Source organism: Mobula birostris, chromosome 5 (genome assembly GCF_030028105.1).
Source record: "Mobula birostris isolate sMobBir1 chromosome 5, sMobBir1.hap1, whole genome shotgun sequence".
In the NCBI taxonomy this organism is placed as follows: domain Eukaryota; kingdom Metazoa; phylum Chordata; class Chondrichthyes; order Myliobatiformes; family Myliobatidae; genus Mobula; species Mobula birostris.
The window spans coordinates 85,278,215-85,286,762 of NC_092374.1; the positions used below are offsets into that span (position 1 = coordinate 85,278,215).

Here is an 8,548-nt window from a genome sequence, read left to right on the forward strand (position 1 = left end):
TTCCTTCCCAGTCCTGAATGTCAACTGTTCATTCACTTTCACAGATGCTGCCTGAGCTGCTGAGTTCCTCCTGCATTTTGTGTGTTGCTACCAACAGCTTTCCATGCTCCAACAAAGTAGACACCATCGCCAAGAAAGCTCACCTACTTCCTCTACTCGCCTCTACTTCCTCCAAAGGCTAAGAAAATTCCGAAAGCCCCCATTGGTCCTCACCAATTTTTGTTAGACACATCATAGAAAACGTCCTATCCCAATGCACCACAGCTTGGGGTGGCAACTGCTGTGCCTGAGACCACAAAGAAAATAGAGAGTGGCATGGACGCAGCTCAGCACACCAAGGAAACCAGCCTCCTATCCATGGACTCTGCCTACATCTCCCACTGCCCTGGGAAGACACCACCCACTCCAGACATTCTCTCTTCAACCCCCCTTCCTTCTGGCAGGAGATACAAGAGCACACAGCACCAGGCTCAAGGATAGCTTTCGAAGGACCGCTTGACTTGACAGTCTACCTTATCGTGGCCCTTGCACCTCATTGACTACCTGCTCTGCACTTCCTCTGTGACCATCCCTCTCTATTGTGCATCCTGTTACTGCTTTACCCTTTGTAGGAGCTGAAAGAACTCACCTTCCTGAAATTATCTGTATAGATGACTTTTAAAATCAAGTTTTTCACTGAATCTCAGTATATTCAACAGGCACATTTAATGTCAGAGAAATGTGTACAACGTACATCCTAAAATTCTTTTTCTTCATAAACATCCACGAAAACAGAGGAGTGGCCCAAAGAATGAATATGATAATAATAAACCAACATCAGTACATTCTACTTGCATTGCTACCAAACAAGGCACTACACGGTGCACAGGAACGACAGGGAGTCAGGATCGGAGCGAGAACTGATTTGCTCACTCCCCTTCTCTCCAAGGCTCTGAGGCGATGAAGACTGCCCCCGGATGCAGTACTCGCCAATGCGCTGAACTGATACCAAGGCTTTGGGCCTGCCTTCCAGGCCGCTCCAGGATTCGGATCTGAGAACTCATCCTGTTATGGAACATCGCTGCTTGCTTCTGTTGTTTGCGCAATTTGTTTTCTTTCCCCTTTCTCTGCGCATCAGGTGTTGGTCTTTTTTTTTAAATTGGGTTCTTACAGGTTTCTTGCTTTGTGGCTGCCTCTAACGAAACAAATCTCAAGGTTGCATAATTTAAGCATTCTTTGATAATAAAAGTACTTTGAACTAAATTTGAAGAGCTTCCACATTCCTGCTGCGGTGGTTTTCGATGGGCTGAGGGTTCTGATTACATACAAGTAAATATTTTGTGTGGTTGTATTTTTATGGATATTCTACGTGGGCTTGTAGTCCTGTGCGTGCGAGGTCTGGGCCTCAAGCAGCAGTGTTGCCTGCGGGGTGGGGGGGTTTACTGTGGAGAGCTTCGGGGGGCAGTGTCCAGGCTGGTTCTGTTGTGGTGGACTGTGGATTGATGGCAAGAGTCTTTGACTCTTTCAATGCGTGATTGTGAGATACACCTTGACCCCACAGTAATGCTGTTTCATTTGGCTGTACTCATGAGTATTCAGGTTTGATTGAATGGCAATTAAACTTGAATTGAATTCTGGGTCCATTCAGAAAGACTATAAGCAAGGTACTGCACTATATACTGCCATATGTTTCAGCAAGATACTAAAGAATAACGATTTCTATGGTTACGAAACTCAGAGTGTTGTGGTGCTACATTCATCCCACACTAACATAGGGAAACGATGTTGGACAATATCAAAACAAAATGAAGGCGACTCAAAGCTGCAGAAATGTGGTTTTTGAGAAGAATGATGAAAATGCCATGGAAGGACAGAGTAAGAAATGAGGAAGTGTTGCGAAAAGCCGGAATAAGAAGGGAGCTGATATCATCAATCAGGAAACGGCAGCTGGAATTTCTGGGACATGGACTGAGGAAAGAGAAGTTTGAACATCTTGCAGTGATGGGAAAAATTTGGTGGAAGAAAAAGTCACAGTTGACAGTGTGTAACATTCAAGGGATGGACAGGCAAAAATTTTCAAAAGCTCTTTAGAACTTCTCAGATTAAAGACAGATGGACACACACACACACACACACACACACACACACACCCACCCTGAGGTGCATTGTCTCTATAAATCCGTAACAGAATAATAACCACTGTAGAATCAATGACAGACCGCACGACCTTGGGCGTTCAGCCAGAGTGCGGATGGGAAAGGAAAAATAATAAACAAACAAAATATAGAGAACATGAGATGAAAAGTCCTTGAAAGTGAGTCCATAAGTTGAGAAAACATTTCAATGATGGAGCAAGTAAAGCTATTCCCTTTGGTTCAAGAGCCTGATGGCTGAGGGGTAATCACTGTTCCTGAACCTGGTGGTGTGAGTCCTCAGGCTCCTGTACCTCCTTCCTGATGGTGGCAGCGAAAAGAGAGCATGGCCTGGGTGGTGGAGGTCCCCGATAGATACTGCTTTCCTGTAGATGTGCTCAATGGTAGGGAGGGCTTTACCAGTGATGGACTGGGTCATATCCACCACTTTTTGTAGGATTTTCCATTCAAGGGAATTGGTGTTTCCATATCAGCCAGTCAATGCACTCTCCACTACACATCTATAGAAGTTTGTCAAAGTTTTAGTTATGATGCTGAATCTCTACAAGCTCCTAAGGAAGTAGAGGCACTGACAAGCTTTCTTTGTTATTGCACTTACGTGCTGGGCCCAATACAGGTCTTCCAAAATAATACAGAGGAATTTAAAGTTGGTGACCCTCTCCACCTCTGATGAGGACTAACTCATGGACCTCTGGTTTGCTCCTCCTGAAGTACTCAGCTCCTTGGACTTGCTGACATTGAGTAAGAGATTGTCGTTATTGTACCACAGAGCATTCTGACAGGACGCATCAACGTCTGGTATGGAGGGGCCACTGCACAGGATGGGAACAAGCTGCAGAGGGTCAAAGACGCAGCTATCTCCATCATGGGCACTAGCCGCCCCAGCACAGAGGACATCTTCAAAAGGTGGTGTCTCAAAAAGGCAGCATCCATTAAGGAACATCACCATGCAGGAAATGCCCTCTTTTCATGCTACCATCAGGGAGGAGGTACAGCAATGACGTGCACACTCAACATTACAAACATTTTCCCTGATGCTCTCAGATTTGTGAACAGTCCATTTTAATAAATACTACTTATTGTAATTCATAGTATATTTGAAGTATTACACTGTAGTGCTGCCTCCTGTGCCTAATAAAATGGCCACTGATGCATGTTCCTGGTCTTCTGCTGCTGTAGCCCACCCACTTCAAGGTCCAACACGTTGTGTGTTCAGAGACGCCCTTCTGCACATGACTGGTATAACACGTGGTTATGTGATTTTCTGTCAGTTTGAACCAATCTGGCCATTCTCCTCTGATCTCTCTCCCATTAATGAGATTTTCACCTACAGAAACGCTGCTCACTGGATGTTTTTTTGTTTGTTTTTTGCACCCTTCTCTGTAAACTCTAGAGACTGTTGTGTGTGAAAATCCCAGGACATCAGCAATCTCTGAGGTACTCAAACCACACCACCTGACACCAATAATCATTCCACGGTCAAAGTCACTTAGATGACATTTCTTCCCCATTCTGATGTTTGGTCGGAACAACAACTGAACCTCTTGACCGTGTTTGCGTGCTTTTATGCATTGAGTCACAGCCACACGATTGGCCGATTAGATACTTGCATTAATGAGGAGTACAGGAGGTACCCATAGAAGTGGCCACTGTGATAATTAACCTAATACTGATCACAAAAGCAAAGGATTAAACAACTCAAGGTCATCACTGTGAGGCCCTCTCCCATACCCTGTCCAGTTAGGCCACTTCTATAACCTTGCAAATGCTTCCAATGAATTACACAATCCCCATTTGGAAAAAGGCCCAAACTTTGGATGGCTGATCATAACTTGCCATGGAAAAACATTCTCCGTCTAAATTCTGGCACTAGTTCCTCTCGAATTTTCACTTACTGGTCCACCAGCACAGCACGCTTTACAGTACAGCCGTCTGGTTTCAATTTCCGGCACTGCCTGTAAGGAGATTGTGCATTCTCCCCAAGGCCGCGCGGTTATTTTCAATTTTACTGATTCACTTGTTGATATAAAGCGCGGGGTAGGTCATTCGAGCCGCGCCACCCAGTAACTCCCGATTTAACCCCAGCCTAATCACAGGACAATTTACAATGACCAATTAACCTACCAACCAGTGCATCCTTTGACTGTGGGAGGAAACCGGAGCACCCTGAGGAAACCCACACGATCACGGGGAGAACGTACAAACTCGTTACAGACAGCGGCGGGAATTGAACCTGGGTCGCTGGTACTGTCAAGTACCACTACGCTACCGTGCCTCCTGCATGCTCCAGTTTCCCCCCACAGTCCACAGGCAGGCAGGCTAATTGGTCATTGGAAATTGTCCCGTGATTAGGCTGGGGCTAAATCGGGGGGGGGGGGGGCGGGGAGCAGCTTGAAAGGCTGGAAGGGCCAAGTTATATCCCAATAAATAAATACCATCAGAAACATGAGAAAATCCACAGATAGTGGAAATCCAGGGCAACACACACACACAAAATGCTGGGGAAACTCAGCAAGCCAGGCAGCAGCTACGGAAAAGAGTACAGTCGACATTTCAAGCCAAGACCCTTCATCAGGGCTGGAAAGGAAGGGGAAAGAAGTCAGAGTAAAAAGGTGGGGTGGGGGAGGAAGTATACTATCAGTGTTCATTGTGATTTTAAGCACCTCTATTGAAATCTTCTTCTTAATCTCCTCTGCTCCCAGGTAAACCACAAACCAATCTGGCAGGTGGGATCCCTCAAGCCTGGTTAAATCTCCTTGGCATCCTCTTACAAGATTTTGAATGAGTACGCTTTCCAGTGAAGATCAGGAGTGAAAAAAAGAAAATCAGTTTGGTTCTATGGCAGGCAGGCAGCAAAGGAGAAAACCTACTCCAATATGTCGAGTAACTATCTTTATTTACAGGTCTAAATATAGAATCAGAGGAAAGGATTAGGTCACTTTGCTTTACGTAATGCAAGTATACCAACTGGTTTTTATACATGTGCTAATATATTCTGAGTATGACAGCCTCATTTGTATGGAGACAGGTTAAACTTAAAGAAAAGGGAAAAATATTCCAAAAGGGAATATTAGGGAAGTTTATTCAAATAGAGGACAGACTGAGTAGTTTCCGGCATTAGTATTAAGAGTTTATAAAGTTATTCAGCCAGTATAACTTTTTAAAATATCATGTTAGCTCCGTCACAGGCACTGGCCTCCATAGTATTAATGCAGCTATACAGCCATAAAGACAGCTCAACAGCAGCTATTTTCCATTAGCAGTTTGAGTAGATTTGATATGTCACCAAAGATATTCGCAAATTTCTACAGATGAACCGTGGACAGCATTATAACTGGCTGCAATACTGCCTGGTATGGATCATGGGTCGTGAGGCGGGGGGGTGCTACGGCACAGGATCGAAGTAAGCTACAGAGAGTTGTAAACTCAGTCAGCTCCATCATGGGCACTAACCTCTGTAGTATCCAGGACATCTTCAAGGAGCGATGCCTCAAAAAGGTGGCATCCATCATTAAGGACGCCATCACCCAGGACATGCCCTCTTCTCATTGCTACCATCAGGGAGGAGGTACAGAAGCCTGAAGTCTCACACTCAATGATTCAGGAACAACTTCTTCCCCTCTGCCATCCAATTTCTGAATGGACATTGAACCCATGAACACCACCTCACTATGAATAATCTCTTCTCTGACTTCCAGCCGGGTACAGGTATCGATTTTAACCAGCATTTTGGTGACAAATTCTGCCATCTTCAACATCAGGGATGATGCCCTCATCAAATTTCGAAGCCCAAAGGTCAGTCAAGAGTCTGGCGGTCAAAGCTCGATGGCTGAAGCCTGGAGGCTTGCCCTGTGGCTGGAGGACTGTCCATGTGCACGGATGGATGGGTGGGTGGGTGGGTGGAAAGAAAGGGGCTTGTTTTGCCACTGTTTTGTTGTGTTCTGTGTTGTTCTGTTGAGCATTGTGGGCATGCTACATTGGCACCAGAATGTGTGGCAACTCTTGCCGGCTACCCCCCAACACATCCTTAAATTGTGCTGGTTGTCAATGCAAACGACACATTTCACCACACATTTGCAGAGATTCAGCGTGACATCTAAAACTTTGATAGACTTATAGATGTGTAGTGGAGAGTATATTGACTGGCTGCATCACAGCCTGGTATGGAAACACCAGTGCCTTTGAACGGAAAATTCCAAAAAAGATTGTGGATACGGCCCAGCACATCACCAGTAAAGCCCTCCCAACCACTGAGTACGTCTACATGAAAATTGTCGCAACAAAGCAGCATCCATCATCAGGATCCTCACCGCCCACTGTCTACTCGCTGCTGCCATCAGGAAGAAGGTACAGCAGCCTCAGGACTCACACCACCAGGTTCAGGAATAGTTAGTACCCCTCAACCTTCAGGCTCTTGAACAAAAGAGGATAACTACTCATTCACCGAGCTGTTCCCACCGCCAATGGACTCACTTCCAAGGATTATTCGTCTCATGTTCTTGTCACTTTTTTGCCATTTATTTATATTTGCATTTTCACAGTTGTCTTCTACACTCTGGAGCAGCCCATAAGCAGGCTCTTCAGCCCATTAAATCAATGCTGACCCATTTATTATCACTGACATAGGTTGTGAAATGTGCAGTTTTGTGCGGGTGCAGAAAAATGTAAGATAAAAATTATTGTAAGTTCATCACCATTATTACGTGCCGTGTCATATGACGTGGGTTATCATTGTCCTTCTGTGACCATGATTGCTCTTGGCAAATTTTTCTACACAGGTATTTGCCATTGCCTTCTTCTGGGCAGTGTCTTTACAAGACAGGTGGCCCCAGCCATTATCAATACTCTTCAGAGATTGTCTGCCTGGCGTCAGCGGTCACATAACCAGGACTTGTGATATGTGACGACCATCCACCACCTGCTCCCATGGTTTCATGTGTCCCGGATCAGGGGGTGGAATCTAAGGAGCTGCTTTACCTTGCCCAAGGGTGATCTTCAGGCTAGCATAGGGAAAGAGCACCTGACACCTCATTTGATAAGAGATGCATCTCCACCCCAACCCCCTTACTACAAGTAACAAGATATACATACATAACACAAAAGCGAAATAGCAAAGTTCATGTACCAAATTCATCCAACACTACCAGCTATCTTGGTCATAGAACCGTGCAATACAGGAACAATTCCTTCAGCTCATGATATGTGTTTATAATTTGGGCCAAGGAACTTAACGGTGTTTTTTGCATGACTATGTTTTTTTTGCTTGCTATTTTGAATGTGCTGTGTACGTTTTGCACCCTGGCCCCAGAGGAACACTGTTTCATTCGGCCGTATCCATGTACGGTTGAATGATAATTAAACTTGAACTGAGCAGGTGGGGGGGGGGGGGGGTCTACTGCACCAGATCAAAGCAAGTTGCAGAAACTTGTAAAATTCGTCAGCTCCATCATGGGTACTAGCCTTCCCGTAGTATCCGGGAGATCTTCACGGAGCGGTGCCTTAGGAAGGTGTCGTCCACTTCCCAGGACATGCCCCCACTCATTGTTACTGTCGGGAAGGAGGTACAGGAGCCTGAAGACACACACACTCAGCGATTCAGAAAGAGCTTCTTCCCCTCTGCCACCTGATTTCTGAATGGACATTGAACCCATGAACACTACCTCACGACTTCCTTTAATTTCTGTTTTTAGCACATTTATTTTAACTTAACTATTTAATAGGCACATATATATTAATGTAATTCAACTTCTTCCTCTATTTTTCACTGTACCGCTGCCGTCAAGTTAACAAATTTCACAGCATATGCCGGTGATATTAAACCCGACTCCAATTTGACTTTGCCCGAGTATCGTGGTGGGCTAAGTGGACTCTTTGCCTCTCTGTCAAATTCTCCTGGTTCGAAAAAACTGAGGGGAAGGTCTGAGGAGGGAAGTCCACTGCAGCATCACCTTCTGACAATGCCTTTAACAACATGAATATAATATAAAGCCGTTGCACACTCAAAAACAAACTCATAGACGACAGGAGCTGCAAGGTCAAGCGCACAAAGTACACTTGCAGTCATGTGTCAAATCCATAGAATTCCTGTTATTCCATGAAACTGCACAAACATGTGAGTCATTCCTTGTTTTCATGGTCCAGAGAGGATATAGCTATAGCTAAACAACATAACAACACGAGCTCCTTCCGCAAAATAATTTAGCTTGATAATTTCTTTGTTTCGGTTAAAATTTCAGCCTCTTCTGGACTGGAAAGGAACTTATTTATTTATTCATTGAGATAGAACATGAAACAAGCCCCTCCGACCCCCTTCGAGCCACACTGACCGCCAATCTCCCGATTTAATCCTAGCCTGTTCATGGGATAATTTACAATGACCAATTGACCAACCAACCGTTACGTCTTTGGACTGTGCG

General features: G+C 45.0%; 1 protein-coding gene across 1 annotated transcript in view; it reads right to left on the bottom strand.

The window, feature by feature from the left end:
• LOC140197824 (phosphatidylinositol 4,5-bisphosphate 3-kinase catalytic subunit alpha isoform) overlaps positions 1 to 8,548 on the bottom strand; it is a 133,050-nt gene that overhangs the window by 123,344 nt on the left and 1,158 nt on the right. The gene's annotated exons all lie outside the window — the stretch shown is intronic.